The following is a 16,251-nucleotide window of genomic DNA, read 5'->3' on the forward strand; positions in this document are numbered from 1 at the left end:
GGAATGCTGTTTAGTTGATTCCCTTAGGGAAGTGTGAGGATACAGCTGCTGCACCCGTCAAGACATTGCCCGTGTGCAGGGAAAGTCAGCGACCCTTTTATGTCAGAAGAGGTGAAGCCATGGTCATCGATGTGACAAACGTGTCATCGCCAATTTGCATTGAGGAACATGCGACCCCGTATGCCAGGAGGAAAGTAGTCTATTGTTAATGGGGAATAACAACTATTGCTCAGGGCGAGGAGGGAGTGGGACTCAGGGAACTGCCTAAAGAAACACGAGAGCCTTGACCTTAGGGAACTGTGGGGGTTATTTGTGAATGTCATATATTCCTTTGTGTTGGTAGTGGTACAATAAATACTTTTTTGAAATAAAAGTAAGTATTTGACCGGACAGTGCGTATTTGGAGTTGTGAGCCTGTGATCACTCCCGGTATTCATCCCCCTCAAGAAGCCTTGGTCTGCTTGACCCGCGCTAACACTTAGAGTCAAGTGTTGATTCGATACTTGCTCTACTTGATAAGGATCCATAGTAGTTCGGGCCTCAGGACATCAGGAATAAAGGCCTTATGCCCCACGTCTGGGCCCAGAAACTCCTACTTTCTCTGTTGCCCTCTGAATCGGCTTCTGACCATGTTTAATTGTATCATCCTGCAAAACTGACAAAACCAGGGTAAGAATGAACAATGATATGTGACATGGAGACTTACTTTGAGAGAATGATTGACAAAGTCACATTATTGGTTCTGACATTGTTTCTTGTCATATGTTGCCTTGAAGAAGTACATTGTTTGGAGGAAACGAGTTGGCTGCTTGAATGTTGCACGCTCAAATGTCTGTTCCAATTAAAAAGCTCAAAATAAAAGAAGATTCTAACAAAAATGTAAAGATTATTCCCCTTTGGACTATCGGTTATGGTTTATGAATGTCATTTGGTGCAACGTATTGTATATGCTTGCTTATGAAAATCCATTTTCTTTGGGACTGCACCTTGACAGCGAATGTGGATATGTGTGAAGATGTTTAGGAATACTTTCTTACATGATAATATTTTGGGGGCTTACAGATTAGGTGTGGCATTCTCAAGGGGTCCGATGTCACTGTTGGATATTGATTGGACCGTCTTCTTTGTAAACAACGCCAGTGTCCAGGAAATTAGGGGATCATGGAACACTGCAAAAATAGAGATGTCAGGCTATGTGGCTAGACAGCATCCCATTATAGGCTCTGTGGGCTGGGAAACAGGATCAGAATATAGGAAGTAGAGCATGCATTTACTCCAACTTCTTACACAACCCTGTGAAATATGGTAATTCCTGAGAGGGTGGAAAATGCATTGAGAAGGTCGCCAACGTCCTTTGATGGTACCATTGCTCACACAGTTCAATTTGGAGTGCTAGTGCAAACAAATGCTTAGAGTGTGTTCCACCTTGTCTGTTAAAGTAATGCTTTTTGACCACGTTACCTGGAATTACTACATCTGTCTGGCCTTACTGAGAATTTACAAAGGACCTGAAGACCAGAAGGAACACCAATAACTCATTTAGGTTGGCAGAATATTCCATTTGACAGCTAGCCCAATCCTTGGAAAGCAACCTACCATTGTTGTTCACCACACATAAGCACTGCCATTCATAGTGATAGTGGCAAGTCAAGTTTACTTTATTGTTTCACTTAATAAAAAGCTTAACAATTTTCTCCCAATTAATATTAGATAGGTGCCAACTCCTATCCAGAAACATAAATTACAGAAGTAAAAAGAATAAAGGTAGTTACATTTTGTTTAATAGGATTGGGTAAGCCCCACATGTCACAAAAGTAGACATTAAGATAGATCACCCGTCAAACATTGAAATACAAAGAACTAAGTTTGTAGTCCCCCTGATGTAACAAAGAATAAAAAGGTGACTAAAGTCAACAGTCAGGCATTAAAGTGCAAAGTGTATAATGTGAAGTTTGTAGTCTACTGATGTATGAAAGGAATTTAAAAGGAGAATATGTGGTCTCACAGTATGGGCGTACTTGAATCATCAAGCCACTAACTCAGATCCTTCCTTCTTACATTGGAGATTGAAACTGGACACTTGAAGTGAAGGGATTTTAATAATCCTTCTTTCTACCCATGGTGCCATGAAGATCAATAACATGCCACCTCATCTTGGTGATGATTGTTTCCACCAATCTGGTCCAATTTCCCTAGTAGTTTGGCAAATCAATTGTCTAACCATGTTTCCATATATCCAAAGCAATTGCATTACATTTAAAAGCTGCACACTGATAAGAAGGTATAGGAGGCAGGCAGGCACATGTACTTGATCCAGAAATAATTTACAGGTAAAGGAACCCCACAAGGAGCTATGATGTATAAAGCTCAGCCAAAGCTGCAGACAGAAATGTCAACTGATAGGGAAAGAACACTCACGCTAATAACATCCCATATTCTACAAAACACACAACATTCCACACCAGGATAGGACAGCAGGTAGGATGCCACACACATAATGTTTGGTAGAATAGTTTTTCTTGAGAATAAGCTTAGTAGATGTCTCTACATGACAGTGCTGGTCTCCTGTTTGAACACTGCTTCCATATCTACTCTGACATGAGCTCTTTTACGGTCTAAGCCATGAGTCAACAATAATTTTGACATGTTCCGGTTGAACAGGAATCTATGGAATGTATACAGGATTAATTGAAAACTTAGGTCTCACTGGGTTCCTTGTTTTGTTTTCAGAATTAAGTGGAACTTTGCCTGAACTGAACCATTATCATCATCTCCCTGTTGTGAAACTTCCCTACAAGGGAGCCCAGACTTTTGGGATGATTGTAGACAAAATGGCAAGACCTAGAGCTAGAAATGTGAACCCAGAAACAAGAATCATTGAAAGCATTGCTAGGACTCCCCAACTCTCAAAATATATACCATGAATATTATTCAATCCTATTTAACCAACCATATACCATGGATATTATTCAATCCAAATTAACCAACTATTAAATGCATGGTTTGTGGGACACTGCCTTTACAATGTGGCTCGAACCATGCTGTGCCTGTCCAAACCAAAAATGTGTCTTTACAACGCATTCCTTTACCATGCAAGTAAATATAACCTCTTGCCTTATGTTGGTCTTTGAGTACAACACTTTCCCTATCATTGCTCAGACTGGAGTTGGAATAGTAAATTATACTATTCCAAATTCCAGCATTTTCCTTCAGGCAAGTTGTTGTAATGACTTGCATGGCAAAGGAATGCGCTATAATGATGCATTTGGAGTTTGGACCGCGTTGTAAAGGCATGCATGGTAAATGTGGGCGTGGTTCAAAAATAGATCCATAGTTTGTTGATTTTTCCCTTACTTCAGATTTGTGCCTTCCAACCCCAATCTTCTGCATGGCAAACAATAACGAGTAGACAACCAGCACACTTCCTCCTCTTAAGGTGCCTAGCAAATGTTTATTTGTAGGTTATACTAACTTTGATTGAGTAAAGTTCTGATATTCCTGGTTGGAGACACTGTTGGCAGTGAAGCACACCAATGCTAAACGTGCAATGTTTGTATTCAATTGTCTTGACTTACACAGTGGTGTTTATTTTTGTTCTGGTGAATAGAGACGTTGTTTGTAAACGTGAATATCTTCTGCCAATTGGAAGTGGCATGATGATTCTATTCTTCAGATCGATGTTGATTATACCCAGCACAGCAATGTCCCTGAATTAGCCACTGTCCAATACTTGTAATCATCCAAGTTGTTCTTTCCAAAGACTCTGGTACGGAGCAATTGTTTTACACATGAACAATGGCTCTGAAGCGAGAGCAAGATCTGCGGGGTCAAGTTCTTAACATTGTATTAGCCTTTTTGTATTCATGAGGAAACTACCACACTGAGCTGTTTACATAGTTAGAAGATGTTCAGTTTTTGCAGATTCTCTTTTTGTAAACAGCCTCATTTTAAATATTAACCGCATCGCTGCTGCGGTGATTTTTGCGCTGCGCGGCTTTTTTCACTTTTCCGCGTTACATGACGAGCTCATCTCGTCATCAGCACACGCCACCCGTGGGTGATGACAAGCTGAGCTCGTCATCAGCATCGAAGGGGTTAAAGGAATGAGGAGCAGGATCACCCTGTTTTGCTATTTGAGTTTTCAATGTAGCTAATGTCCCTTCATTAGCTTTTAATACAGCTGCTAGTCTTTTGAGGCACCAATTGTATTTGGGTGTTCTCTAAGCCGAAACACGTGTCAGCTACTGGCTACATTTGGCTATGTCATCTACACCAACTTATTTATTGTGAATTTTTGTACAATATAACTACGTTTATGACAAGGATAAAGGAAAACAAGAAAATAAAAAGAAGAACATTTATTTGAGTGCACCCTGAATTTGAACAATTTATTGGACTGACCTGTGAATGATAAATGGTTTTTTGCTCGGGAGCGATTCTTTGTTCACTGTATATACTCTGTGCCCTTTTGTGCCCTTTTGGCCACGGAGGTCTCTTGGGACGTGGGTGGCCGTTCCTATTTTATTCCCTAGAGCATTTTGGAGAGAATTTCGGTCATACTGTTACTCAAATATTGGTTTTGCACAAGGTGTACCCTACCCACGCTTCTGAGTACATTCCAATCGACATACATCTGCATTCTGATTGCCTTGCCTGGGCAGGATGGAAGGGAGAGGCTAACACTTCACTTGAATAGGCTGTGTCCTGTCCCCACACAAAGGACTGATTATCCCCCACAGATAGCCTGGCAGACAGGACTGGGTTGAAAGTGATACTCGTGTACTTCAGAGAGCTCCTTGTAAGTCATCCCCCACATCAAAGACACTTTTGGGTATAAGTACTGGGTCTCTGACCCCCCTCTAAAATCAGACACTTCTGTATCCTGACCTGAACCTCTGTCAGAAGGACGGCTGTGTTGCTAAAAGGATTCATCTTTGAATAGCAGACTTGGAAGGCCTACTTTTCTCTTGTACTGCCCTTCTGCTAGCTGCTATCTGACTCAGCTGAAGGAGAGCTGGACTCTGCCTTCCCTCCAAGTGATCTTCAAAGACTTGTTGGCTTGCGACTCAGGGATATCGAAGTCTCTACTCCTGTTCCTGACTCATTGGATGAGGCCTCGCTACTTGCAACATGGATCTCAACGCATCTCCTGTCTACGTGCAGCAGAACTGGTGCATCAACAAGGTTGTGGGAGTAAAGTCAGCACATCGCATTGCTGCAGCGATTCTGCTGGGAAGCAGAATTGTGCCTTGGGATAACAGGACACCTGAATGTAGGGACTGAGACTCTCTACCACGTCCGACTAGCTCACAGTGCCTCACCTGAACTCCTAACCTTTCCAGAGTAGCAGGTGATTTTGGCAAACCTAGAACATGAACCTCTAGTCCCCAAAGAAACAGTGGAAAGTGATCATCATCTTTTGTTTCCAACTCATGCATGTCCATAGTAAGCAAAAGAGAGACAAAAAAATGAAGTTTACAATACATTTATTGAAACAATTGTAGTATACTTTGGAACAGGTGTGCTGCGATAAGTAAGCAAACACAACTGAGCAACATAATCAGCATTACTAGCAGGCTGTATACAATAACAACCCACACTTGGCAACTGATATATCTGCCTAGGCCTACCCCCACTATGTGAGCACAGGCATTTATTAGTGATTTCTGGGATTAGCAACAGACCCCATACCTGGTGGGACTAGTTAGGTGGTCCGCATCATACGTGTAAACTCAGTTTACAAAAGGGTGCTGCGCCCATTCCAGGACCGGTCTCTCTGTGGCATTCTCTTCACTGCGCCCCCGCCCCCAGGGGCAAGTCATGGTTTATATGATAAGAACTACTGTGTTAGAAAACTGCAGCTGTGATACCGTGTTATTTCAAAAAAACATTAGGAGATGTTGCTGACCAGGTACGAGAAACAGTGCACCATGTTGTTCGACTTTGAACGAAATGTTCAGACTAAATCCCAAGAAAAGTCACTGAATAGCAAATAACAGGTGAGGGGAATTTTTAAAATAACATGTCACGAAACACAAATGTACTTTGTGTGGCTGTGCAAATCAGTGGCAACCTAAATTGCCTAATACGCAAAACTAAGGGGGAACCAAAGTGGGCTCAAAAGGGAAATCACTAGAGCAGCGGAACAAGCTCTTTGCCTCCAGAGATTGACGCATCGGACTGTGTCTCACAGACATTTCAGCCTGGTGAGATCGACACATCCCCTCAACTGCATGGCAGAAATCGGCACATCGCCCGACGCCTCCTGACTCCAGCGCCCATCCTCGGAACTGATGCATTGCCTTAACTGTGTGAAGAAGATTGATGCATCTGGTTACTTGCGACCAAGAAAGGTACTTTGTTCACTGGGGCCTGCATGGGTCCTATAGCCAGCCTGCGCTTCCATGAGGTCGGCCTGAACGTTGATTTTCAGTGGTCCAGTGCAACCTAAAGTATCCTTTTTACCGCTTTTTGCTTCTAAGCACGTTACTGCATTTATTCCTTTAAAGTTAAAAATCACAGCTTCTACATTGGATTTTTGTCGTTCTGGTCTTTTTTGTTCAGAATATAATCTATTTTTTTAAACATGTGTGGAGGCTTTCTGTGGTATATTCATTGGTCGATCAACTGGCCGACAGACTCAGTCGGCGGAACCCCAATTTGAGGACACTGGCGTCCGGGAAAAAGGCGATGTAGCAGTCAGCTCCATATGAAAGTGGCCTGGAACTACGAGATCTGTTCACTTCTATTAAATAGCAGGGAAACAGAATAATAGTGAAACCGCTATCCAGATACGATCATCCCGCCTACAAAGAGACATATAGGTGCCTACTGGAATATTGCAGTCGTATGCCCCCGGAACCCAGTTAGAGACAGAACACATATACTTGAATACGAGTGGCATTCGAGAGTTCTAACACCGCTTTGAATCCTGAAAGGCCCTGTGTCTGCCTACTGCTATCTTGAACTGCCATCTAGAAACCAGATGAACGCTAAAATCGGAAGGTGCTTTAAAATATAACGCTGAGAAACCAAACTATTCTGGAATCGAACTGTAAATAGCCTGTCTCGTGAAATAATTACAGCGTAGACGCTCATGCACCCTATGATGTCATCTAAAGTCTGCTACCTCTGAACAGCAGAACCCAATAAGGAATCAGAGTTTTTACCTTTGTGCCCGCCCCAGTATACTGCCCCTTGCCCTGACGAAGGTGCGGCCTCATTGGCCGGTCACCGAAACGCGCGTCGGCGTATGTCTCCTGGAACACAGTTACTGTCCTCATTACACCAGGACCCGTAGCTAAAACCAACTACCCGGATGAACATCCCGACTTGACCATCTATGTGCCATAACTGCAAGGAAAAGTAGAATGAATGATAGAGCGATTGGTGTATGAAATTAGGAGAGAGAGTGTGAGTAGGGATGAAGTGAATGATTATGTGCGTGTGAATTTAGGCTGTTACTGGGTAGGACGAATTTTTGTGACATTATTGTTTCCATATCTGTCTGTTTTATTTATGACTTATATGCACTTATGATATATCCCAAAAAAATATATATATATTGCTCCCTAAAAAAAGTTTTTTAACTCTTAGTATCAGAAAATAAAAATAAAAATAAAAAATATATTTTCTTAAAATTGAACTGTTTAGTCCTCTTGATTCGACCATGTGATTATTCTATGTCCTGTCAACCCCTTGGTTAATCACCCCTCCATACATATCAGTCAGGACCCCATAGTTAGGGCCTACATATCTTGAGGCAGGGTACTCTCTTTTTCTATTTTTGGTTTCTTCCCCCTTTCTACCTGCCTACATCCCTAAGATACCCACGGGGAACCCCCTTCTCTGTTCACTAGAGTGGTGATTCGTGCCTGGTCTGGATGCCTACCTCAGCCAACCAGTTATCCCACTTCTAACGCATAGTTATGATTAACAAGAGGTTTCCCACCTTGCACTTACAAGTCACAGCAAAGACACTCGGCCCGGGCTCTGCTCTTATTATCTATAATGACACTTGAAATCCCTTGGTGAAAAATAGTTCACTATCAACATATACCATTCTATAATTCTCTTTCTTTAGATGAAAGAAACGTAATGTTCCCTATTGCTACCGTACACAACAAAGTCTTGCCAATGTCAGTCCTGACGCATTCCTTGTTTCCATGTGGCTGTTTTCCAAGTTCCAACTTTAAGCCCGCAAACACTGAAACCATTGTTCTATATGCACCGCATTGTTTCCATTCAACACATAATTGCAGTGATCAGATTCTAGTCTGGTATACTTTAATGAAAACAGGAAGATAATAAAAGGGTGCACTTGGAAGACTGGACGCTGATCTTTAATTATAGTTCACTCACAGGGTGAGGTCTGTGGAGTATAGAAAAGTATCACTCATCAATAGAGTGATAACGAATGTTGTCTTTGCTTAAAAAGAGTTTGAAACCCTTGATTAATTACTTGTCCTTTTCCTCAAAGCATACATTTCTGACTGTCGTTGCTCATATTCATTGCATAATACTTTTGGTGGTACAATAAATGCACGATTGGCAATGCATCACAATGTATGTAATAATGTTGCCGAGGCATATGATTTACTCTGCACGAACAGAATTTCACTATTGTGTGAGTGGGCATATAAAGTACTCAAGACGCTTGCACAGTGTACACAAAGTGAAATATACAATTTTGAAAAATAAAACAGAGGCAGTCTTTCTGCTGGGCAATCCACAACTAAGCTGATAGTCAGTGCTAGAGACAGTTTTGCAAATTGTAAACTACAATATTCACAAGCAAAAATGTAAATCTGTGTGAGTAGAAATTAGTCAGTTCTTACGTTAGATTGAAAATGCTTTTACGGTTCACAAATACCTTTTTGCCATTTCCTGCGAACCTCAGAACCCTAGCCCTACACCTCAAACCCTAGCTCTATGGCTGGCTAATTTTCGTCATGAAAATATCTTGTACACCGAGATCAATGAAAAAGTACACTTGTCCTTTGCCCACATCGGTTTTGGATGTAAATCCTCCCTCTTTCCCGTCATAGGGGCATAATTAAACTAACATTTCTGACATTTTATTGGTGTATGTTTACAAAAGTTTCCAGGGTGTGCAACTTTCCTGAAAATGTGTGTGTGTGTCCTACGATGTTTTGATTCAGCAGGAGTTTTCAAGACTTGTTCCCGTCTATTCCTGCTTCCATATTCCAAACAGACCTATCAGGGACTTGGTTTGTGAGATCTGACTTTTCTCTCTCATCCACCTAGACTGGCAAAGGATACAGTGAATGTAAAAAAAACATTTCACCAAAGTCTAGTTACAAGAGAAACTTAGCATTCCACATTGCGTGCACAATACATCAATGACTTAGCTCTTGATAACAATTATGTAAACAAGAGTGAGCTGTCTTCCTCGTGGTGGGACCTTGTGTTCACTCAAGTAGCACGCCTCTGTGGAATCCATTAACAATAAACAACTTGGTCCACAAATACAAGGAACATTCTATAGGGTATATTTACAAAGAGCCTGAGCCACCACAGCATCACTTTTTTTAACGCAGCGGCGGAGCATAGTGCATATCCATATATACAAGGCCACGCAAAGCCACTTTGCATGGCTTTTCATGGCCTCGTAGATATGGAATAAGGTAAAGCAGCACAAGTCACTGCAATGCCTTATTCTGCATCAAACAGGTGTTCCCTGGGCGTTGCAGTGGGTGTTCCCACGCAGAACTCATGGATTTTGATACTTCCGCAGATTTACAAGGGCTTGTAAACTTGGGAATGCGTCAAAAGCCTATGTCTTCCCAGGGAGGCGTAACGAAGATACATGTCCTTATTTCTCTTTGTTAGTTCCTCTTGCTATGTGTGCTGCAGAATGCAGCACACAGAAGGAGGAAAAACTCTTCCATTGATTGTTTTTGTGCAGGAAGGTGGCCCTTCCTGCACAAACATAATCATTCCTACAATGCAGACACCCTTGCACTATGGTGTAAGGGTGCCTGTCTTGGCGCTACGCAGCCAATTGTGCGCCAGCGCAAAAGAAAGTACAAGGATGCATAGTTTTGCAGTAAATATGACGCATCCCTGCGCTTTCCTTATGGCATAATGCAGCAAGCTGGCTTGCAGTGCCGCATTGCGTCTGTTTGTTGTAAATATGCCTCGATGTTTCCATGATAAGAAATCCTACCTAAGGACATGCCACATCCAAACCTGAGCGGAAAGTTTGAGTGTGTCCCCTTCCCTGACATTAAAAGTACTCAGCATGGAATGCAGCCTTTTAAAGATCAATTAATGTAGGTGGCTTTCGGGGAAGTGCTCTTCCTCTCCCTATGTGAAGGTCAATATTCTACTATGTGGTCATAGTTGCTTCAGTGTGTCAGTAAAAAGCATGCGACATATGTCAGAGCCACTCCAAAGAAACTAGTTGAAAACAGTGAAGTGGTGAGTTCGCTCTTTAGTGTATGTCAAGTATGATATTCTATATAGGGTAGAAGATGGATTTTACTGATGTGTGATAAACTAAACTCAGTCTCATGCATTGATGTATATTTCTATATGCACAGATTCAGAAAAATATTGAGCAAGAACAATGGAATCATTGCGAAAAATTCTTCCTTTTATTCCTAAAGCACTTCAGAAAACTGTGATGGTAGCGCTTTTTCCATCAAAGTTGGACTATGTAAATGCACTGTACCTGGGTATTGATAGATTTCAGCTATAAAAACTGCAATCCTTGCAAAACACGGCTGCCAGACTTCTTCTGGGGCTGCGCAGAGGACAATCGACATTAGTTTGAGTTAGATCACTACACTGGCTCCCTATTAAACAACATATTGAATTTAAAACGCTAACTCTGGTATATAAAGCAGTAAATGGGGGAAGTGCAGCGGATCTTCAAAAGCTTTTTATAGCTTATACTCCCCCACGAGCCCTTAGATCGGCTAATCAACGATTAATAAAAACAGTAAAATTTAGAAGAGCTAGATGGGGCAGGCGAGCCATAACACACGGTGCAACTATGCTCTGGAATAAACTACCAATATTCTTGAGACGTCAGCCGAATCTCCAGCTTTTTAGGAAGAATTTGAAAACCTGTTTTTTTACAGCTGCATAGGTTATAAGCATTCCCACTGTGTTTCCTGCATTCCCATAGTGTTTTCACCCTTTCACTTTCAGCGCCAAGACACTTCGGTATTCGAGCGCTTTATAAGAAACATAAACATAAACATAAACATTGATTGCTGATTAAATGAGTATATCTCTTCAAATTTTAACTTTATTTAGCAGTAGAGTTACAGACAACCTGTTCCGCTTTACTCAGCTGTCTTGCTAGTTAACTAACAAATCTCCTTTTTCCAAATGTACCCAAAGATCCCATGGAGTAGATTAAATTACTATAAAATCTCCCTAAAATGAGTGCAAATGAGAAGTCTATGCATTGAATGTGCCTCATTTAACCCATCTTCTGTCTCTAGGCCACGGGTCTTCAAACTGTGGGGCGCGACCCTCAGGGGGGCCGTGGAGTGATGCCAAGGGGGTCGCGCCTTCACAGCCACACTTCTGTCGAGGCACAAGGGCTTCAGCCCCCCTCCTCCCTCATCATGTGTTTCAACTCGGCTGCTGCTGCAGTGAAACTCGAGCTGCTGGGGGCTCGGCTGGGCAGTGTCTGGAGTCATCTCCTGCAGCTGAGTTTTTCACAGGTCTTTAAAGACCATTTGCATATTTACATGTCTTTGTAAACTTGTTACAGAGGCTTAGTGTTTTTTTCCTGGTTCCAGTACCCCCTGGGCCCCCACTTTGCCTGCTCCTTATTTTACAATTACTGTTGTACAGTGAGAATGCATTTAATGAAAAGGAATATAAAGTAGGGTTTGCCAAAAGAAAAAGGCCTGCCTGTTTTGTTTAAAGAGCCTGGAAAGACCTCCTCTTTACACTAAAAAGACTTTTAAATACAAAAGTATGTATGCATTCCTTATGTGACTTTTCTGTCTTTTTTCTCTTCATCAGTCATGGATAATTGAGGGAGCCCTAGAACACAATTAAAAGTGCTTTCTATTTATATTTGCTGTTCGAAGTATGCACAGATAAATGCTGAAAATACAGCTTTAGGTGACTGCTTATTTTTGTACCGACTGGGCCATCAAAATAATCTGCTGGCAACCCTAACCATAGGACTGTAAGTTTGTTGCAGGATAAGCACATTATTTATTTCCTCCACCCTCGATCCCCGATTAATGCCGTAATAGTTTAACTTAGATCTTAAACCCTACGCCGCCGTCAATAACATGATTAGTTACTTTAAGTGTCTGGAATGTGCCCTGCATTCAGACAACTCGCGGCTCATTCTCGCCCTTCACTTTCACGCTCACCCTGCACTCACACTGATCACCATGCACTCACACCATTCACCAACTCACCCTGCACTCACAGTGATCACTGTGCACTCACAATGCACTTGCGCTGTTCACCCTATACCTCACCCTGCAGTCACACAAGTACACTACTCATCCTGCACTCATGTGACACTTCACTCACCTGTCCCCCTCACTGCTCAATATGCAACTTACTCAAACAAGCCCATCAGTAATCATACATTCATTGGTCCCATTCTAAACTTTCATTCACACCCAAATTCATAAATTCATACGCCACCTCACTCACCCTGCACACTTTTCTTACCCTACTCTCGCAATGTTGCATCGCTCACCGTGCACTCACATGGGCACTCTTGTCACCCACACAGTGTGCAGAGGGTTAATCTGCCTGCTAAAAAGAACGTGTACTATGCAGATCACAGAACTGAGTGCGAGTAAACTATGAGTAGAGCTATAAAAAAATGGAATGTTTGTCAGAAAGGTGCTATCGAGAGATGAGGTCCATTGTTGGTGAGTGGCGGTGAAGGAACTCATGGAGAAGGAGGAAACGGGGGTGAGGCACCAAAAAAGACTGTTGCACCGTGTGCGACCAGTGTTAGGACCAGCCCTGGCTGGGAGTGTTAGTCCTCTCTGAATTTCTAGCCTAGTGACTCCCCTGCTTCTGGCTATATTAATATTTACATTTGTAGTGCACTACTGTTACCAAAAGATGTCCTGGGGCTAATAACCATCTGCTGCCTGTAGGTAAATGAGAAACACACAGAAGGAGAAGGAGAACCAGCCAAATGGGGTAACCTACAGAGCATAGAGAAATGTTTTTATATCTTCCTAAAGGATAATAGATTCTTGGTCGAGTGAAGCAAAGGAGGGTGTAAGTTCCATAACTGCGCAGCCTGCACCAAAACAGCGAGACAGACAACTCATGCCTTCTTGAATTAGGGAACAATAAGCAGAGTGGCACGGGTCCGACCCGTATGCTTGATGAGGAGAGATGAAGGGATGAAAGAGGACAGCAAGGGAGTGAGAGAATTTGATTGAAGAGGTCTGGGAAGAGGAGAAATGTGAATTGCTGAAGAGAAGTGTGGACACGCAAGAAGTGAGTGTGAGCCAAAGGTGAGGGCTTCTGTTAGAACAAAGGGGAGATGTGAAAGTTGAATGGGGGGACTGGAGAGGTGTAAGATACAAATAGACAAAAATTTGAATGGAGAGACGAGGTGAATGAGAAGTGCTGAGGGGCACGGGAGGTGACGGGACCAGAGAGGCCATGAGATAAATGCGAGAGACTGTTAGAGATGAGGACAGTGAAAAGAGAGAATGGCAAGAGGTGATTAAAGGTGAAGTGAGAGGTTGAATGGGGAGAGTTCAGAAGTTGTAAAAAGGGGTGAAAGAAAATGGCCTGCAAAGTGAGAGAGGGATCCGGGGTTAGGAGAGGAGAGAGGGATGGAAGGGAGGGGTGAGAGAAAAGCTGCATGGGTAAACTGCTTAACTCTGCACAAAACCGCCAGGTTTTTAAGGGACCCCGGCTTCTCCTTGCCAGGGCCAGGTGAGCTTCTAATGTGGCAGCACATATTCCTGCGGAGTGGAAGGCCCTTCTCAAAGGTTGACTAGAAATCTTTCTGATGTTAATTTCTGAATTTTGGTTATAAACGGGTACTGATGGGGTGAAATCTTTCCTCAGTGTTACTGTGCGTAAACAATGTCAAAATAATGAAGCAATGCTATCCCAAAATACACAGCATCACATAACATCACTTACATTTACTTCACAGCCTGTCGCGTAATTTGGTCCTCACCTGCCTCATAATTTTAGTAGCCCTGCCTATAGGTTTAGAAATCTTTGTCAGGAGGGGGTCTTGCGCCTCAAAATGTTGACAGGGGGGTCTCGGCATCCAAAAGTTTGAAGACCTCTGCTCTATGCACAGCTGTATCCTGTGCTTGCTTCCTAGAAATAATAAGCGGAGTAGTACTTCTAAGTCAAGGAGAGATGTTTAGACAGGAAATCATATGTATCACATTGTTTAGAAACTGTGCAAAACAATGTGCCAACTGATTACTCAAATAAACACGTTCACAGCTTTAACACATGAGATTGGAATGCATTTACTGGGGCCCACGGTTGCAACAATGTGAAGTTGCCTTTTTCCCCACTCCACGAATTTTAAAGATTTCACCCATATGCTTGAAAAAAATAAACAAACTTGATTAGCAAATGACCCACTAAATTGCGCCGGGACAAAATCATGACTTCAGCCACGTGACTCTCATTTTAAATACCCTGAGAAGAATATCAATAAAACTTTGACAAGTCTAAAATATTTAAAAGTGGGGCTGGGCACTTGAATAGCTAACGTCACACCCCACATACCACTCATGATGAAACTAGTAGCATTTTAGGGGCGTTAATGGGTTGGGTGAGGATGCTGACTTTGGAACTCCTACGATCGACAAGGTTGTATTATTTCAATGAGGAGTCTCGGCGAAATTGTAGTTTTATCCCATTGTTCCATAAACTCCTTTTCACACAAAATTGCCATCAGTGCCACACCCTGCAGGAGCGGAGGGGACTTAATCTCTCATTTACACATTCTGTTGAAACAGTACTCTCAGTGTAAAAGTGGTCACATGATCTAACTTGGTGCTGATGGCAAGACAGCTACCTGTTAATTCTGTGGCCTGTTAAGTTTGGCGGCCGTCTGAGGCCACAAATCGTAATTAAAAGTCCCACCTTGTTCCGGGTGCGGATTGTGACTCCTGCAGGATCAGCTCTGCCGCTGGGCACGGGTGTCCCGATGGTGCCTCCTGCCGAGTTGCCTCGGTGCCTCTCCACGGCTCTGCCCTCGCACTCTCTGCGGCCGGAGTCAGATGACAACAAGGCAGCTACAAGTGGGCGCGGGCTCCCTCTCCCGCCCCGCCTGAGCCACGCACGTGTCACTGGAATGCTTCACTTCGAACTTCACCGCACCGAGGACCGAGCACAGGAAGAGAACAGCCTCGGCCTCGAAGCCGCGGAGCTCAAAAATTCAAGCAGACATGTGAGAAATACAGTGACTGCGGAAAGTACGGACTCTAAAGAACAACCCTGAACTGCATTTATGGAAAAACGGAAAACAAATTAACACAGGCATTGGCACATCCAATAGGTTTCGCCTATTCCAAAGATATTGGCCTTGGCAATAAAATGCGTTTTAAAAATTCTGTACACCAGTCTGGCTGCTCCTTCAGCATGGTGAAAAGTGTGTGGGGTGGGCTGGATGAAGTAGAGTTTATTGGGGTAGAATGGACTGGGGTAGGTTGGGGTGGAGTGGGGTAGATTGACAGAGTGGAGTGGGGTAGAGTGGAGTAGAGTGGACTTGGGTACATTGGAGTGGGGAAGTTGGGTAGATTGGCGTGGGAGGTTGGAGTGGGATAGATTGAATTGGAGGAGATTGAGGTGGAATGGAGTAGATTGGGGTGGAGTGGGGTAGACTGCCATGGAGTAGATTTAGGTAAATTAGAGAGGCGTTGATTGGAGTGGGATAAATAGGATTGGAGTAGGATGGAGTGGGATATCTTATGATACATTGGATTGGAGTGGGGTAGACTGGAGGGGATTATGGTAGGGTAGAATGAAATGGAGTGGGAGTAGATTGGGGTAGTTTGGAGTGGGCTAGATTGGGGTATGTTAGAGTGTAGTAGAGTGAGGTAGAATGGGGAGTGAGATAGGCTGGAATGGTGTGGGGTAGACTGGGATGGGGTGGGATGGATTGGATTGGAGTGGGGTGGAGTGGGTAGTTTGAGGTAGATTGAGATATAATGGAGTGGGATAGATTGGAGTAGGTGAGTGGGGTAGATTGGGGTGGAGTGGAGAAGATTAGAGTCGAGTGGGGAAGAGTGG

The 16,251-nt window shown here is 43.1% G+C and overlaps 1 protein-coding gene across 1 annotated transcript in view; it reads right to left on the reverse strand.

Moving 5' to 3' along the window:
* Positions 1–15,216, reverse strand: part of MCOLN3 (mucolipin TRP cation channel 3) — a 426,432-nt gene extending 411,216 nt beyond the window's left edge. The window contains exon 1 of the mRNA XM_086936329.1: positions 15,103–15,216. The gene's annotated coding sequence lies outside the window, so the exon portion shown is untranslated. The remainder of the gene's footprint in view (positions 1–15,102) is intronic.
* Between the last annotated feature and the right edge of the window lie 1,035 nt (positions 15,217–16,251).

Source organism: Lissotriton vulgaris, chromosome 1_1 (genome assembly GCF_964263255.1).
Source record: "Lissotriton vulgaris chromosome 1_1, aLisVul1.2, whole genome shotgun sequence".
In the NCBI taxonomy this organism is placed as follows: domain Eukaryota; kingdom Metazoa; phylum Chordata; class Amphibia; order Caudata; family Salamandridae; genus Lissotriton; species Lissotriton vulgaris.